Raw genomic sequence first — 20,566 nt, forward strand, 5'->3', positions numbered from 1 at the left:
CAGAAAATTGCTATTAACCAGTTTCAGCTGCAACTATCCTATCTTTGTTCTAAAGAGAACATACGTTGAATTTACTATTAATGTTAAGAAAGTTCACAATTGATATCATTGAAGACCGTTTTGGATTAATGGATTGTTCTTTAGGGCCCAGAGATATTTATTCTTGGAATATATGGCGTGTCTGTCATAAACATTCATGCTTAGATGGAATAAAGTGTTGAGATGTTGAGATGCTTTTTTGTTTTTATTGAAACAATTGAGTGATAAGGAAAGAAAACTGTTCCGTGATGATTTCTTTAGGTTTTAGCTTTAGTAATGAAGATTACATTTTGTGAGGAAACTTTTCCACCAATAATTCATTAACTGAAATTAGATTACTTGGGTTTTTCAAATATAGCGCGGATTGAATACAGTTACTTGATGTTTTGTATTATTACAACCTAACCCTGCTTGTAACACAACTTAGATAAATAATTTGAAAAATAATAGAATAAGCAAGAAGATAAAAGATGAATCTATAGTGTTTAAATGAAGGTTTCCTTGTTTTGCTCATTGACTTAGAACTGAAGTAAAGAAGAATAGTGTTTTATGAAAACTATCATTTCTCATAGTTTTAAAGATAAATCATCAGTTTGTATGAACTTTGATGTTAAAATGCATCATGGTGGAGAAGGAAGACCTTTTTGGTTTCGAATTTAAGAAGATTTTAAAGCAGACAAAAGAGATTTTACAATGTAGTTGTACTACTTTTGGTGAAGTAAAGAATCTGGGTAAACTACCACCATTAGTTTGTTTTAACATTCACATGTTTCAGCATTCCTGACCATATGGACACTCAGCCATTTCATTTTGTAACCCGTTGGGGGAGAGATTTAAATTGAGTTTTTCTCTAGTAGCTAATTGGCTGTGATTACAGCAGCACTGGATAGTTATGCGCCACCTTTGGGTTGTACTCTGAATCAGTGTGTTGGTGAAATGTTGCTCACTACAGAAACAGAAGAAGTGTGCAAAGAACGCATCTCTGAGGAGGTTTTGACATTTTGCTTGTGATGGACATGAACCCTTGTTGTCAAGGCAACAGTGGTGTGAAGAGGAACTGCAGTTTTTGGGGATTTCTACTGTCCAGAGGACAACGTGTGTCTGCTGATTGTACCACATTGATCCAAGAGTTTCCTTCCCTTCAGATGCCAGAGAGAGTTTCCTTGAGCACTGACCAGGGCCGTTTCTAGCTTTTTGGGGACCCTGCCACTGACTACAGCTGCAGAGGACAACGAATCACTGACTGTTCTCATCATGACAAGATCTTGAGACAGGCTTATCTCAGACTGTTCAGACTCTGAAGAAATTATGCAATGATTTTACAGCATAACTGTGCAAGAGTTTTCCAGAGGGTGGTGTAGAACATTATGTTTAGTGTTTAAGAAGAGAGGCTGCTTGTTTAACGATGGTCTAGAATACTGAAAAGATTAATACTATTAATATCCTTTATTTTGCATACAATTGATTATTATATCACACAGAATAATCTTGAAATATAAACTAGCTATGGGTAAAACGTGTGGTTGTTATACCATTGTTATAATGAACAAAAAATAAATAGGGAAATAGTGTCTGGTTAAAGATTAACTGATTTGATATCCTAGAAAGGGTTAGTTATAGTGTGAATAACTTTACAAAGTATTTACTAATGTATTTTGAAGTACAAATAACAAAAAAACACGAGTCCAGTTTTGTTTTTTAGTTTAAATTGTCTATTAAAAAAACTGTTCACCTTAGGTCTAGCTTTAGACTTTGATAGTAAAGGAGTATTTAGGTTTATTTTTTATATATCTGACATTTTTTTTAAATATGTTGGCTATTCCCTAGATAGAGATTTATTGAGGACATTTCTGAAGATTGAATATTTGTTCCATTTCTAAATATTCCTATTTAAAACGTAATTTTAGAGTAACGAAGGCTGATGCTGAACTTGGAAAAATGTGTTAGTGGTCTGCATGATGTAAACAAAGAGGCTTTTGTTTGTTCAATCACCAGTTAAATCTGATACAGTAATACTGATCTACTTCAGTACCTGGTACTATAAAATGGTTTGGTATGATTGATTTGGCTAAAACTTTGTTTAACATCCTGATGTAACATTATGAGATATGTTCACTTCTAAGGGTAAACAAATTAATAAAAAGGACTATTATTATTATTATTATTAATTAATTCAAATAATTAATTAAAAAGGCCGATGACTGCAGGTTCACTTAGGGATGCCTTGCAAGAACATTTGTCAGGCTTTGTGTTTCCTAGGGGCAGTACATTAATAAAGTGTATTGATAATTTGTTTGTTTAACATCTGAAACAAATTGTGCTGCGAACACGGGGAAAAACTTTGTTGCATTGTTTGACATCAACACCATGATGTCACTGATTAAAAACTCCAGCTGGTAGAATATCAAAGTGCACAACTATAGGACATGAGATCTCGAGACTGACTTAGACTTTGCAAAGACTGAATGAATGTGAATTGATTTGTCAATTCCTGACTGTTACAGTAACACTGACCCACCGACAGAGTGATTTTATTTTGGGATATACGCATTACTTTTGGAAGAATGGATTTCTGACTATGCCATATTAGTTGAACCATTGTGAGACATGGTGCATGAAATTTGTATTTGTGTTGACTATGCATGATCCCTGCATGGCTTGATGACTATGTAACTTGATATTTAACATTGTTGATTCTTTTTGACAGGAGAAAGTTTTCCTGATGATGAGTCATAGGACTTTGAAATAACAATGTATGAGCAGATGGGTACTCTGAGGTATCTTACTTGGGGAAACATGGTCTCTATGGTTTAGAGGACAATGTTTCCAGGAGGGGTATAATGGGTTTATTGTTCTTGTTCACGTGAATTTTTTAACCCTCACATGATCCAGAGGGAAAATGAAACAACTTTTTGCCTAAACAACTTTTTTCCTACATGGTTAAGCTCCTGATTGGGTTCTGCTAAAGATAGGTATGATTAAATGTAATGTTCGAAGTTGGGATCTGATTGGTTTCAGCACCGTGGCTAAACAATTTTGCAGAATATGTTTGTTGTGTGCTTAGGAAATTGTGGGTAAGTAAAAACACAACACAAACAACATTTCATGGTTTCAAGAAGTTTAAAAATTATAGATAAGACTCTAAGACCTAGTGGTTGACTTTAGGCTGTTAACCCAGAATGCAAGTGCTATTTTCTACCCAGGTCAAAGCTGTCTTTCCCTTGCAATCTTGAGGAGGGAAGATGGATCATTCTGAGGCAGATGTTTAAGGAGCTGCGTCTGGAGGCAAACTGGAGTGTCAATGAAGGCAGCTGGATGACTACCTTCAGTTCCAGCTATTCTTCCACTGCTATTGTCTTATGGGTTTGGGTCAACACGAAGAACAAAACCCAAAACTTCTGAGATGATTTACAGCCAAGTATATTAGTAATCTCAAACTCCAGAGAAGAAGATCTACCGTTAAACTGTTCTTTTAAAGAAGTCTCAGTTTTTCTGACTACAGTTCCGTCCAATTCAAATGGTAATGATGTTGCTTCAGATGTCATCAAGGGATGTTGCTATGAGATGGGACATTACAGCATGAAGGCTAAGATAGATATTCCATCTAAAGGCTACGCATGGAGATCGGAACGTGCACCACCTGAAGAAGCGTTCACTGGACAATATAACAGAAGCAAAAAGAGTGTACGCCAGTTACATCTTGCTATAAGTGTTTTGGAAGATTTTTTATTATGTATAATCAAGTATTACATTGAATGTTACTTTGTTATTAGGTTATGTATGTAAGTTTGTTAAACTTGAATGGGACAAATAGATTTTTTCCTCTTAAGCATACTGAGGTTTTTAAATGATTTTCCATTTAAGTAACAGTAGATTAGCGCAAATTGTCTTTTCTTTCACTTTTTGTGTTATAATCAAAAAGGTGGTTTTTTGGCTATTTGTAAGAGTTTTTTTGTATGATCTGGAAACTTAAATTAATAAAAGGAGGGAATGTTATGTCAAGTCTTGGACCTTCTCAATATAACTATGATTTAATTACAGTTTCCAGATATTGGAAGAGGCCTATGAGTCTCTTTGCTAATTATCAATGGTCTTTGCAATTAACAGCAGATGTACCCATGTTAAGTAAATTGGCAAAGGTCAGAGGAACTCCAAGAGAGGTCTTCCTCAGATATAATACAGTTAAAGTCTTGTTAGTTAGTGGTTCATTACAGCATGCATTAGCTAAGAAACGATAAGGATGTTGGTGTGTTAGTTAATGTAAAGAAATGTATGTGCGCTCATGTGCAGACGATATATATAGTTTGTTAATTGGATAATTCATATCCTGCAAGGCTCCTAAAGACTTCATGAGATAATGACCTTTTGACATCTGGAACTTACATGTTGCTCTGATGTTGGTGCGTTCAAGTTTAGGAGAACTGACAATGTGTGTGCGTTAAACATGATTAGGGAACATGTTCGTGTGTCATTTAGGAAACCTATAAGTGCATTGTGTTTCTGAATATTCGCGGGACCATTTCTGCGATTGGTTGCTCTTGAAGCAAGGTAATGTTTCCCCATTATTGTTTAGTGGTGCGCAACTAAATAATAATGATTAATCTCAACTATTTCTGTGTTTGTGTTTCATTGATTCCTCTCTGTTTCATTCTTTCATGTTGTGTGAGTACTTGGATCGCCACAACAAAACCCTGAAGACCGGTGCACTGGTCGGACTGAAAGAAAAAGAGAAAATCATGAAATAATAATAATAAATGTATTTATATAATACAAAGACAGCAGTGCCAAGGGTTCACAGCTAATGATAACAAAGCGTATTAGTGCACAGCATGTAAACATATAGATTCAATGAAAACAGATCAGAGATAAGAGGGTGCCATACCATGGAGGGCTTTGAATGTGATCAGGAGGATCTTAAACTGAATTCTGCAGGGTGGAGGAAGCCGATGCAAGTGGGCCAGAATCGGGGAAATATGCTCACTTTGAAAGAGTGATACCAGATTGTTATGTCTTGTGTTTGTCTAAAACACTGTACAGCTCTACATTTTAAAACATATACTTCACATATTTATTATTAGTTATGACACTTGGCTTTGGCAATACTTATTTTTGCCATTCACCACAATATGATTGCATACTCCTTGTATGTGAAAACCTACTTAGCAATAAACTGATTCATCTCCATTTAATACTCTTCAGTAAAATTGACTTCTGTTCTAAATGTACTGACCAGCTTTCGGATTCTGTCCATCACCAGGTCGATGACCTCCTTGCCGATGGTGTAGTGTCCTCGGGCGTAGTTGTTGGCAGCATCCTCCTTGCCAGTGATCAGCTGCTCAGGGTGGAACAGCTGGCGGTAAGTCCCCGTGCGCACCTCATCTAAGGGTAATGAGCATTAGATTATTGAAGGTTTTGAATGACAGAGGGGGGAAAAGGTTTATGATACTTTTATCATTTATAATGAATGAGAATGTACCGATGGCAGTGGGCTCCAGGTCAACAAACACTGCTCTGGGGACGTGCTTTCCAGCTCCAGTCTCACTGAAGAAGGTGTTGTAGGAATCGTCCACTCCTCCTGAGATGTTCTGGTCACCAGGCTTCCTGCCGTCCGGCTGGATCCCATGTTCCAGGCAGTAAAGCTCCCAGCAGGCATTGCCAATCTGCACACCAGCCTGACCAACGTGGATTGAGAGGCTGTTAAGAAACTATCATAAAAGGAAGCCTAGTGGCTGATTCTTGTGCAAAAACATGTGTGTAACATACATTCTAGTGGCATATCATCACATGTGGGAGGACTGCTCTATTACTATTTTAATAAGAACCAAACATCATATCATGATTTAAGTCACCTGACGCACACATTTGTCATCTGAACAGAAAGACAGTTATAATTAAAAACAAAAAGAGGCTAAATACTGTTTATACGTCAAATACCGAAAGCACAATGACCAGGGTTCGAGTTATGTGGGAGCCAATGGGAGCTGAGCTCCCATAAGGAGGGGTCTGAGCTCCCACGGACGCAGTGAAATCATACATCTGTGGGGGTCGCTAATACATTACCAACAACCATTATTTTAATCACAAATAATGCATGTGTCAATGTAATGAGTATTATTGAAAAGAAAAACATGTTTTCCAAAAGAACAACGCATCTCTTGAATAACAATATGCCTGCACTGCACCTCTTGCACAATCTATGCCTGTGAGCGTGCTGCGCGAGCCGAGATCATGAGGCGCGTTCACACCAAGTACTTTTCCCACAGTAGTTCATGAGAACTTTAGTTCATGAGAGCTCTTTTAGTTCTGACGAACTAAAGCAGATCGCGTTCACACCAAAATGAGTTCCTGTGGGTGGATTAGGCAAATGAGCCGCTGACGTCACTTATTCTTCTTCTGCTTTGGGTTTACTGGCAGGCCGCAAACAACTTCACGGCGAGTACAGTAGGTGGCGGTATGCACCTTAAAGTTGAAATTCGCCAAAAAACCGAGAGAAGAAGAAGAAAAACTTCCGCTTCCGCTGTATGCTTCTGTTTACCTTCCGACCTCAGACACGGTATGGAGTTGACGTTTTGGTGGTCGTGTTATACAGCTTCGTAACTGAGTTATTTAAGCCAATAACTCAGCCACAAATAAAAATACAGATCGACCATTCAAATGCAATAGAAATGCTGAGTCGGAGGCGAAGGCGGTTAAGAAGCCTTAACAAAAGGATTGGACCACGAAAAGCACACGCTATGGACATGTTTCGCCGTAGGACAGCTGAGGATGATGACCGTTATCACGCCCAAAGAACAGCAATGGTACGTTCATTAAATCACATTAATACTATCTAATGTAGGATTTATGGAGTTATGTAGGGCTAATTTGTGTCTTTGTATGTATTCCAGATATGCGAATACTACGGAACGCGTCGTGTCCCGCGCTCTCTCTGGGTGAACAATAGAACCTCGGCCTGGTGTACACCAATGTGCAGTGGATCAAAGTGGATCTTTTCAACTCCTCTGTATTTGCCTGGAAGCAACATTGGGGAGACGCAACCTAAACAAATCGCCACGGGGCAAGACACGCGCACAGCCCTTGAGGCATCTGAACAGCATGGAAATTGTAAATTGACAATAAAGCTGATCTTTTGTACAGTGCATTTGGTTCTCTCTTTTATTTACCACAGTCAACAGACACAATTACAATAGTGCAGACACATCTTAGTGCAAAGATGAAATGTCAGTATCAAAACAGTACTCATACTGTATATTTGGATATTAATATGAGTATATTATGTTAAATGTGTGTTAAAGACAATGGGATGAGGTTGAAAGCTCTTTAAAAAGCTTTTGTATACCATCTTTACTGTGATAAATACATACATGTTAAGCATACACACCTGAAGAACTACGTTACACACACACAGGTTAGTCTGTGTACCGCTGCACTGCTGCTGGTTTAAACAAAGACAGTCATGATGCTAGTGCTGTGCATGGAGGTTCTCTTTTATTTATCAGCAGCAGATCAATAAGTGTCAGTAGTATCAAAACAATATAATAACAGTGGCAATATATATATATATATATATATATATATATAATAATAATAGGTAGGCTGAGCAGCAGACACACCTTAGTGCAAAATTAGGTGTCAGTATTAATAACAGTGGCATATATATATAATCACAATAATACAAAATGAACTGTCCCAGGTGTAGGCAATTTGGGGTGAAGTGTCTTGCCCAGGGACACAACGACATCCTGACTGCAGTGGGGTTTGAACCTGTGCTCCCCTGATCCGAACACCAACGCACCAGACCACTGCACCACACGCCTCCCAACAAGTCATTGTACAGTTTATCAACGACAAGTTTTTCTTAATTTTTGTATTGAAGGCCTGTTGGATTTCATCAGCTCGCTTAGCACTGCCAGAAGCCCAGCCTGAAAGGTATTTTGTTGCTCCACCTCGATTCCTGGGCCTTGTGTGAATGCAGCAGCCGTTCGTCGTGCATCTCCTTGGCACGCAGGTCCTCATTCTCATTGCTATCGGGATGTTAAGAGCATTCCATGGAATATAACAAAAAGTGTATCTCGAGCCGGTTTCTTAAACTTACCTACCCCATCTTTAAGTGACTTACATATACTCAATACTGTGGGCAATCCCCACAGGAGCAATTTGGGGTGAAGTGTCTCAGGGACACAACGACATACTGACTGCAGCGGGGTTTGAACCTGTGACTCCCCTGATCCCAACACCAACGCACTAGTCCACTGCACAACGCACTAGGCCACTGTGCCACAGCCTCCCTATACCATGACTTCAAAAGAAATTGGGATACTATACTGTTAATTTTTTTTTATTACATACTATAACAATGACTATTTTTCTCACATTTCATCCTATATTACGACAATATTATTTTATTTGTAGTATGACTTTTTCCTATTTCTATCCTGTTTTGGTAAATGGTGAAAATGTTTAGAGATCCTCCTTCACAAAGCTGAAGATTCTTAACTTCAGCCGTACAAAATACAAAAGAGACACTTTCACATTTCATTCACAAATGAGTAAAGACAAAGACAAAGACAACATCTTAAAGTTCAAACCAAGTAAAGTTTAATGTCTACAGAAAACAAACTGGTTTCAGTCGACGAGACAAACCATCAAAATCATTTCTGTTCTCATTTCTACCTGAAAAAATTACAAAATCAGACACTGGAAAATAGAAATGACACATCGTACATCCCGTGAAAAAAACCCTAAAAGATGCACTTCATATCCCCCCCCCCCCTCCTAGATAATATATTTCTGTCTGCCTGCACTGTACTTTCAGGCCAGCAGGGGGCAGACTGCACTCAGTTCATGCTACAACCCAAGGGGCACAATCAATTCATCTTTATTATCTTTGCTTCACATGCACAAACTACATACTTTAATACACTACGTCTTCAAAAACCTTCATCAATAAACACAAATTCATAAACTCTGCAGGTACGGACGCTTTAGATCAATGTGACGTCAAAATAAATGAGCCCTGCACTGTATTTTAACATGAAAATCATTGGTTCACATGTGTGAGCAAATCTGAAGTTAACCAGTTATTTAATTGTTAAGAAAATCAGATTTTTATATTATTTTTCGTTTTTTAAAGACACAAAAACCCAACGTAAATTACACAATGTATGAGAAGCTTTAAAGATACAGCTTTAGAAATAAAAATGGAGTATCATATAATCAAATATCACTACTTAAACTCTCTTAAAGTTGTAAAAAACACGTCTGATTTACACAATTCATACATTTTCCCTCCTGTTAACTCAATGTTTTCTAAAAAAAATATGGATAAATAAATAAATAAATGTTAACTGGTAAAATAAGATATAAATGAACCAGCAACAATCTTGCCTAGGGCAGCAAATTGGTCAGAACCGGCCCTGGTGTCATCCCCACAGCACCCCCCATTCGAAACATGTTCCCGCGGCTATGTACAACAATACGCCCAAGCTGCCCCTACTTAAAAAAAAGGACAGCTAGTATCTACCTCATTGTTTTGTTTTTAGAAAAAACAAAAACTAGGTGTATCTTGTTCTTGTTCTATCAGATGTTTAATGATTCAACATGTTTTTACACTTTCCTGTTTAGATTCTGCCTCGTGTTTGTTCTCATTGGGCCGTATGGAACAACATGTTCTATTCCAATGCTCAATTGCTCTAGGTCGGATTTCCTACTAACGTAATAGACACTTTGGACATTTATTAATCCTAGTAGATTGTGAGTCATCACTAGGCAAGGCGAGGCAAGTTTATTTATATAGCACCTTTCAACACATAGCAATTCAAAGTGCTGTACACAAATATAAGACAATAAGATCTAACAATACTAACATGTGTAGTCAAATTTGTCTGAAAATGATTTAGAAATGTTGCTTCATTTGGATGGAAAATTTGCGAGGCGAAAATGTACCTCACTCTTAGTTTATGAAATCATCAACTCACTATATAAAAAAATGAAAATTGGCATCAACAGCACGAAAACAAAACCGGTTGCAACCATGTTGTCAAAGTAGCAGCAAAAAGAGCCGATGTGATGTACTGCCCGCTTGTTTGTTTGAGAGCTTGAACAACAACTGACAAGTGAAGAAATGCATGGATGAAATGTTGATGTGTGGTTCAGTTGCCTCTATATGCATTGAATAAAAACTGATGATTATTTGCGATGCATTTATTTGAAGCAGTATTTTATTGGTGTTGCTGGTTAAGATAAGTATGATGTAACTATTTTATAGACTAATATGTAGCTTTATCAATAATGCCGTGCCACATTTTATAAGCTATTTGTTTTGAATGTAAAGTAGTGAAGTGGGAGTTTAAACTAACAGAGATTTCATAAGTAGAGCAACTTCCGAAAATATGTTTTGTGTGCACAATTTTGGGCCTTTGGGGACTCCGTAGAATCACCGCAGACAATTACATTTCAGGAAGTTACTTTGGAGCTTGCATGTAAAGTTTCACGCTATTTTTTGCTAAATGAAAGTTAAAACGTTTCACTATCACTCATATCACTTTGTCTGATCTCTCTCTCTCTCTCTCTCTCTCTCTCTCTCTCTCTCTCTCTCTCTCTCTCTCTCTCTCTCTCTCTCTCTCTCTCTCTCTCTCGCCCTGTAATGAGTTGATTAGTCTATCTCAGTCTAAATAATACAATTATGTTGGTGCATCATGGCATGTGGCTCATTAAAAAAAAGTACAGCTATTATCTACCTCTTGTATAACTGGTCGGCCCCACCTGCATTAGCACAATGGACGAAACAAATACATTAAAGTAAAACCACTTTCCAGCAGTCAGCAGCACATTGTAAAAGCTGTTGATACAACTGTTCACATTCATAATTAAGTAAAGATAACACCCTTTTCACCCCGGTTACATTTTCCATTTGCCCTGAGAGGCTCAGTGAGGTAAAGGACTGAGTGTTTAGATAGTTTAGTCTAAGTTATCTCAGTGTGTTTCAAACGGTTTTATCACAATTTATGTAAACAAATATTTCCAAGGCACACCTTTATAATTATTAGGATAAATAAAAACAGGTTTGAAATCATTCCAATGTCATTTCATTTCATTTCAAACCTTTATTTAACCAGATTGGTCCCATTGAGATCATAGATCTCTTTTTCAAGGGAGACCTGCAGCATATAGGTTCCACATGAAACATAAAACAATAAAGGACATCATACATTATATTTACAGGATACATTTACATAGTTATAGACATTTACAAGTACCCATAGTATCAACGAGCATTTCATTTAGCCTAGCTTTAAAAACATGCAGAGGAATGAGATTGCTCAGTTTCAATTCTTGCTGAAGAATGTTCCAAGCAAGTGGAGCTGCGCACATAAAAGCTGTCTTACCTAAAACAGTCCTTGCTCTTGGCCACTGGCCAGTGGAGGCGCTAGGGTATTTTTGTTGGGTAATCTATGGTAGGGCTAACCCATACAGTGGTGGTGCTCAAGTCAGTATTTGCAATTGAATTACATACACGCTATATCGCACCCCGTGAAACAGTGAAATGCCACACGTGAGGTTTAGATTATTTCCCTTTCTCAATCAAAATGGAACTGTATGAAATAAAACGGCACATCTGTAAATAAAAAGGGATCACTGTGAACGTGACGTATGATAGTACACGTTGAAGATCCAATAGGGATACTGAATGGCGGTTTCGATTGATCTCAATCAGTAAGGCATGACGCAGACAACGTTGAATTGCTCTGATTGGCTGTAGGTCTATTCAAATTGCATTCGGAGGCATTTTGATCTGACCGCGGCCGCACTTAACGCCAGAGAATTTCCACACCTTTCGTGTTTAAAACTCCCCCACTACTTAGACTATTCCTTGCACCCCTCTTCTATAAGCCCGAATGGTCTCAACCATATTGCATCAGTAACGTGCACTTGTTACAGGAGGATCAGTTTGTGTGTTGTGGACACGACCCGTATATTTTCGCAATCCATGTTCTCAACATTTTGCATTTTGCTTATTATTTAATTGAATTTGCTTACTTTAACATCACTTTTCATGGTGGGGCAAAGGTGGGGCTAAGCCATTTCTTGGTATGGCTGTAGCCTACCCCAGCCATACCCTGGCGCCGCCACTGCTCTTGGCACATGTATACTATAGGACAGTAAACCAACAATATCCTTTAAAACTGGAGGGATTAAAAAAAAAGGATGAATAAATAAATGTTAACTGATAAAATAAGATATAATTGAACCAGCAAAAATCTTGCCTAGGGCAGCAAATTGGTCAGAACCGGCCCTGGTGTTTGTAGCAAGTAGAGGGCTGCTGGCAGGCCCGGACTGGCCATCGGGAGGGCCGGGAGGTTTCCCGATGGCCTAGCGATTATTTTTTTTTAATGTAGGCTATTGTGAACGTAACGCTGCGCAAATGTGGGTGTGCCTCACACAGGGTGACTGTCTGTCTACATGATGTGGCATCTGTTTCATATGGGTGTTTCCATAGATCTAGTCTCTTTATTTTCCCCTCAAAATGCACCAGATTGATGCATTTAACTCCAAAATTAAACAAATATCTTACCAGGGGGGGCATGCCCCCGGACCCCCCTAGAGGATTTGAGGTCCACCCCCAAAATATGTTCACATGGATAGGTTCCCAAATACATTTGCAATTTTTTTTAAATAGTAACCCCTGTCCATATGTTTATTATTGGTGTGTGTGTGTGTGTGTGTGTGTGTGTGTGTGTGTTTGAGCTTGAGTGTGTGTGCACGTGCAAGCGTGCGCACGCGTTAGTTTCAAAGACCCCCATAGAGCTCAGTTTATAACTCGAACCCTGCTTACAGAGCCCCTCCTCCAACACACACGAACGCGCCACATGACCCATGAGGGCAGCGAGATAAGTTTGTGCACAGATGGAACGGCTGACAGGCAGGTAGGCCATTCCAGTTATTTTAGCCGGGCCGGCTCAGATGATTGGTCGTGCTTTTTACAGTACTACGGTTTCCACAGATGACATTTTTTGTATGGATTTTTTTGTAAAGCACTTCAGATTTCCATGCTATCGGGATGTTAAGAGCATTCCATGGAATATAACAAAAAGTGTATCTCGAGGCCAGTTTTCTTAACTTACCTACCCCATTCTTTAATTGACTACATATACTCAATACTGTGGGCAATCCCACAGGAGCAATTTGGGGTGAAGTGTCTTCAGGGACACAACGACATTCGCTGACTGCAGCGGGTTTGAACCTGTGACTCCCCCTGATCCCAACACCAACGCACTAGTCCCAATGCACAACGCACTAGGCCACTGTGCCACAGCCTCCCCTATACCATTCGACTTCAAAAGAAATTGGGATACTATACTGTTAATTTTTTTTTATTACATACTATACAATGACTATTTTTCTCACATTTCATCCTATATTACGACAATATTATTTTATTTTGTAGTATGACTTTTTCCTATTTCTATCCTGTTTTGGTAAATGGTGAAAATGTTTAGAGATCCTCCTTCACAAGCTGAAGACTCTTAACTTCAGCCATACAAAACAAAAGAGACACTTTCACATTTCATTCACAAATGAGTAAAGACAAAGACAACATCTTAAAGTTCCAAACCAAGTAAAGTTTAATGTCTACAGAAAACAAACTGGTTTCAGTCGACGAGACAAACCATCGAAATCATTTCTGTTCTCATTTCTACCTGAAAAAATTACAAAATCAGACACTGGAAAATAGAAATTACACATCGTACATCCCGTGAAAAACCCCCCTAAAAGTTGCACTTCATATCCCCCCCCCCCCCCCCCCCTCCTAGATAATATATTTCTGTCTGCCTGCACTGTACTTTCAGGCCAGCAGGGGGCAGACTGCACTCAGTTCATGCTACAACCCCACATAAAGAAGGGGCACGATCAATTAATCTTTATTATCTTTGCTTCACATGCACAAACTACATACTTTAATACACTACGTCTTCAAAAACCTTCATCAATAAACACAAATTCATAAACTCTGCAGGTACGGACGCTTTTAGATCAATGTGACGTCAAAATAAATGAGCCCCTGCACTGTATTTTAACATGAAAATCATTGGTTCACATGTGTGAGCAAATCTGAAGTTAACCAGTTATTTAATTGTTAAGAAAATCAGATTTTTATATTATTTTTCGTTTTTTAAAGACACAAAAACCCAACGTAAATTACACAATGTATGAGAAGCTTTAAAGATACAGCTTTAGAAATAAAAATGGAGTATCATATAATCAAATATCACTACTTAAACTCTCTTAAAGTGTAAAAAACACGTCTGATTTACACAATTCATACATTTTCCCTCCTGTTAACTCAATGTTTTCTAAAATATAATAACTTGTGAGGATCGATGCTTAACGGCTGGTGGGGAATGTTCAACAAAACATGGAGTGCTTGGGAAACTCAGGAAAGGACAGGCTTTGCAAATAATTTCCGGGTGCATATTTTATGTTTTTTTGGACAATCTTAACAGCGGTTAGACTTTTTTTTAAAGTTTGAAATAAATGGTGTGTTTGTGGCCATCAGCGATACGTCTACTTTAACCAAGTTGGATGAAGAAGGAGATGTTTTAGGCGACGTAACGAGGGGAAAAAAACACCAAAAAGTCGTTAATTTGCTGAAATTAGTGATGCAAAATGCTTCAAAATAAAAAACTTTAAGGGTCTTTTTAAGATAGTTTGGAGTCAAGATGTGTTTTAAATCAACTTTCACAGCTTTTTTTAATCTATAATAACACGTTTTCACAATTTGTACGATAAATGGTGACAAGAAACTCCAAAACAAATAAAAAAAACTGCAAATGACTACAGAAGGAGGGCAGTGGTTCCACAGGTATTAACGCAGAACATGTCTGAAAAGGCAGAAAAAAGGGGCAAAATCACACAAAAAAAACGACGTAATCCGGTTGTGATCTGAAAACAATGGACCTTACAGTTACAGCGCATTTGAAAATGTGAACTTTATACAACAAAGGAAAAACAGCAAACTTAACATAAACACACTTTCTAAATAAAAAAGGATATTAGACAATACTTTCGGTGGTAGGACTGTGTACTGCTTGAAGGTGTTCGAATGATCCGTGCCAAGGGCTGAAATATACTCACAAGTGCAAAAGAAATATATTATTAACGAGTGAAGCATGAGTGAGACCTAAAAGGCAAGCGAGAAGGCAAAGAGCTGGAAAACTGCAAAAATACGCAAAACAAGGAAAGTATTCAGATACTGAACTAAAAGTATTCCTACATTAATGTGAGAATACTCCACGACAAGTACAATAACTTGGATTTTGAATGCACACTGGAAGTAATATGTGATGTATTATTAAATATATCACGATATGGGGTAATTATTCCTGTTTTTTGTAGTATTTTGTAGTATTTTTGACCTCTAAGAGTTACTCCACTGGTTAATCTTTAGCGATGCTTATTTTAAATGATTTCTCTGGAGTATCACGTAGCATTAGGTAGAAATAATCAGGTAGAATAGACTCTTAGTGATACTTCAGTAAAAGTACTCGTACATTAATGTCAGAATACTCCACTACAAATACGATAACTGGATTTTAAATCGCACTGAAGTAAATGTACTGATTCTGCAGAAAATATGGTAATTATTCCGTTTTTTTGTAGTATTTCTACCTCTAATAGTTACTCCACTGGTGTTACACTTAGCGATGCTTTATGTTAAAGGATTCCCTGGAGTATAACGTAGCATTCAGTAGAAATACTCAGGTAGAGACCCTTAAAGATACTTCAGTAAAAGTATTGAGCTTCAGGAGTTTTTATTTCTGAGCTTAAATCAGAGAATACAGTTTGAGGTTTATGAGCTGCTGTCGGGGGAGATGGACGATTGTAATGCTGATAATGAACGGTAGGATGTTTTAATAAACCGTGGTGTGTGTAGCTGAGTGTGTGAGGCGTTCAGTGAACTTCTGTAAAACTGAAGCTCTTCCTTCCTTCTTCTACATGCTCAGTGTATTCCTCCCCTAACATTCAACACTTCACAGAGACAACACCGAGAGAGCTAACATAGCTTATAATCAGTCTAAGGCCAGAGAGAGATGGGAGGATCCTCTGAGGGTTTCTAGACCTGTAGCTCTCGCCCTTCCCGTCGATGTGGCGCAGGCGCAGGTACACGTCGGTGCCGATGCCCTGCATGGACTGGAGGGAGGAGAGCCGCCCAGATACTCTGCGTACGCTCGGGAGGTCGGGAGGCCGAAGCCAAAACTGCAGGAAACAGAGAGAGGAGAGGGGGGGGTAAAGTGGGGAAATAACACAGGAAGTAGACCTGCATTCATATACCGTGCATCTGCACGTAATCATCATTTAGTGTGTTGTTATATACAGTGTGTGTTCTGTGTTATATACAGTGTGTGTTCTGTGTTATATACGGTGGTGTTCTGTGTTATATACGGTGTGTGTTCTGTGTTATATACGGTGTGTGTTCTGTGTTATATACGGTGTGTGTTCTGTGTTATATACGGTGTGTGTTCTGTGTTATATACGGTGTGTGTTCTGTGTTATATTACAGTGTGTGTTCTGTGTTATATACAGTGTGTGTTCTGTGTTATATACAGTGGGTGTGTTCTGTCCCGTGCATTGTTTATTACCTATACATATATAGATATTAGAATGTGATATACAGTATATGTGTGTGTGTGTGTGCGTGTGTCTGCTGTGTGTGCGTGTGCGTGTGTTATATATATATAATGTGTGTGTTCTGACCCGTGCATGGGGTTGGACTGTGATGGTGTGTGGCTGGTGTGTGTGTGTGTGTGTGTGTGTGTGTGTGGTGTGTGTGTGTTCTGACCCGTGCATGGGGTTGGACTGTGATGGTGTGTGTGTGTCTCTGTGTGTGTGTGTGTCTCTGTGTGTTGTGTGTGGTGTGTGGTGTTCCTGACCCATGCATGGGGTTGGACTGTGTATGTGTGAGTGTGTGTGTGTGTCTCTGTGTGTCTGTGTGTGTGTGTGTGTGTGTGTGTGTTCGACCCGTGCATGGGGTTGGACTGTGAGGTGTGTGTGTGTGTGTGTGTGTGTGTGTGTGTGTGTGTTCTGACCCCGTGCATGGGGTTGGACTGTGATGGTGTGTGTGTGTCTCTGTGAGTGTGTGTGTGTGTGTGTCTCTGTGTGTGTGTGTGTTGTGTGTGTGTGTGTGTGTTCTGACCCGTGCATGGGGTTGGACTGTGATGGTGTGTTGGGTGTCTCTTGTGTTGTGTGTGTGTGTCTGTGTCTGTGTCTGTGTGTGTGTGTGTGTGTGTGTGTGTGTGTGTGTGTCTCTGTGTGTCTGTGTGTGTGTCTGTGTGTGTGTGTGTGTGTGTGTGTCTCTGTGTGTCTGTGTGTGTGTGTGTGTGTTCTGACCCTGCATGGGCTGCTCTGGTTCCCACTGTTAGTGATGTTGTTGAACAGGTTGTTGTTGCTGAGCTCCTGAGCGCTCTCCTCTGCCGTGCTGAAGTGGTAATCCATCACCTTGTCTATGATTCTGTGAGGGATCCCCCCCCCACGGTCTGAGATCCTGAGGGAGGAATAAAAAAGATGAATTTTTAAAGCTTTGACTCCACGGACGTAAGGCAAGGCAAGTTTATTTATATAGCACTTTTCAACACAAGGCAATTCAAAGTGCTTTACAATAAAGCCTTGAATCTTGATATTAACCGCTCACCTGATGACGAAGTCGATGTCGTTGTTGGCGATGGTGACGACCACGTCAGGAACGTTGTACGGTGTGTCCAGGTGGCTCTCCATCGTGGCCCTGAAACACACACAGATTAACACACACACAGATTAACACACACACACACACAGATTAACACACACACAGATTAACACACACACAGATTAACACACACACACACAGATTAACACACACACACACACAGATTAACACACACATTCATTAGGATTAATCAATTATTCAATACCTAACAGGGACACCTAGGTCAAATAGGTATTCAGAGACTGTTTGAGCCGATAATAAAACGTGTCAAATCCTGCTTTTCTTTTCTGTTTTGATCATATTAACCTGAATGTATTTTGATTTTTAACGATTAGTTTTTACCATATAATAGTTTTTTCGTCCATTGACAGTTATTCATTTTAAAGCTGTATCCAATACAACCCGTTGGATATAATAAAAGGCAAGATTTTACACATTTTAAAAGAATGAAAACAGGCCTTTTTGTATTCGTGTCTCTCTTGATATAATCAATCATTTTTAAGTGATATTCTCACAGTTAAAAAAGCAAAAGAATAAAGAGAATCTGACGTTTCAAATCCAGTCTGAATGGTGAGAATCCATTCATGCACATTGGAGATATCAGGAAGACTGACACACATGTGACAATGTTTGTTTAAAAAGGAAGTACACAAACATTGATCTGGTAACTGGAGCAGGGTGTGTGTGTGTGTGTGTGTGTGTGTGTGTGTGTGTGTGTGTGTGTACCTCATAGCGTTCTTCAGCAGCTCTGGCAGGATGTAGTCCAGAGGCAGAGGGATGAAGGGGAATCGAGCGGCGACGTGTCCGTTGATCCGAACGCGAGGAGAGTTCCCGTACTGATGCTCACACAGACGCCTGGAGGATATTAACATATTAGGAAATATATTTAATATGTTTATGTTCTCACTGGTCCCCGGCTTGAGCTTCAATCTCAGGATCCATGTATTTGTGATCCTCTCCAGAATGGAAGTAGTCATCACATACAGAGCATCAACTAGTTCCTGAACAGTGTCCTTCACATGCTGATATCCAAGAGAGGGAGTTACAACAGTCACAAGATGGAGGAATACCAGTACATCTAGTAATCACACATCCTGCCATGAACACAGCTACACTTGGGATACCTTTGTTATCATGTTACTCTCACATTGGAAGAGGAATTCAGTATTTTCCCGACAGGGGAAGGAGGACATGCAGGAGGGGTGGCCACACACACACACACCACACACACACACACACACACACACACACACACACACACGACACACACAACACACACACACACACCACACACACACACATCACACACACACACACACACACACACACAACACACACTACACACACACAACACACACACAAACACACACACACACACACAACACACACCACACACACACACACACACAACACACACACACCAACACACACACACACACACACACACACCACACACACACACACACAGCACACACACACACACACACACATCACACACAACACACACACACACACACACCACACACACACACACACACACACACACACAGAACAAACCTGGCGAGAGTCGACCCACTTCTCCACGATCTTTTTAGGAGAGAGGCGTCGCAGATCATCCCCACGAAATCAGTCTGAAGAAACAGAAGACTATTTAAAATATGAGCGCTTGTTGAAGACGATAAGATAATATAAGAAGTCCTTTATTGATCCCAAATTGGGAATGTTTGCATGTGTTCAGTAGGGCTTGAGTTGAGAGACAAGCAGGAAGTCTGCATCTTCAACAGGGCTCATGTATATATATGTATTTGAATTAAAAGCTGAGTGGCATTTCTAGATGTTTTCTTATAAAAAGCTCAGTCATATCCTTGATTTTTTTAAATTATGTTTTGTGTGGAGACCTGCAGGAACCTCGGGGGGGAACGTAGAACAAACAGGACTATTCTGTAACCACAAACGGAGGAAATAAATGTGAGAGATGGTTTTATACGTACGTTTTCTTCGTGCAGAGCGAGGTGGTGCGTGGCCAGCATGCGGATCCCCAGCCGGGAGCAGAGCGTCGTGTCCAGGAAGTTACGCAGGATCATCTCATCCTGAGGAAAAACAAACAACAACATCAACACCTCTGGAGGAATAACAAACACCAGATCAGGAGGGTTTATAGGAAAGAGAACGGGGGTTTGAGAACGGGGTTGAGAACGGGGTTTGAGAACAGGGGTTTTGAGAACAGGGGTTTGAGAACGGGGTTTGAGAACAGGGGTTTGAGAACGGGGTTTGAGAACGGGGTTTGAGAACGTTTTACTGACATTTAAAGTGGATTTTTTACCCTTTTCTTTATTCTCTTGGCTGTTAATGAGTGTTTTGTTTTAGTAATTTTATACTCTAGTATGATTTTAAACTACTTGATATTTACTTATGTATTTCCATTTAATACTTGTTTATCAGAATACTTTGTTATTGTATTATATTTGGGGGAAAATTGGGTGTTTGTGGCTGTGAATAAATACAATAAAAATGTGCTAAAAATTAGATTTTCTTTTTAAATAATATATACAAATATTTAAATAAACAAACATTTTTTAAATATATAAAATATAGATTTCCACTACATTTTAAAAGCTAAATATTGATTTACTCCACTACATGTTACATTTAAAGGAGAAAAAAAAAATATTCTAAATAAACATAAAATAGGGAAGTGAAGTAAAAATATGCAATGAGAAAAATGTTTGAATATATATATATATATATATATATATATATATATATATATATATATATATATAT

The 20,566-nt window shown here is 39.0% G+C and overlaps 1 pseudogene; it reads right to left on the minus strand.

Moving 5' to 3' along the window:
- LOC117482487 overlaps positions 1-20,566 on the minus strand; it is a 36,998-nt pseudogene that overhangs the window by 3,493 nt on the left and 12,939 nt on the right.

This window comes from Trematomus bernacchii, unplaced genomic scaffold, assembly GCF_902827165.1.
Source record: "Trematomus bernacchii unplaced genomic scaffold, fTreBer1.1, whole genome shotgun sequence".
Taxonomy (NCBI): domain Eukaryota; kingdom Metazoa; phylum Chordata; class Actinopteri; order Perciformes; family Nototheniidae; genus Trematomus; species Trematomus bernacchii.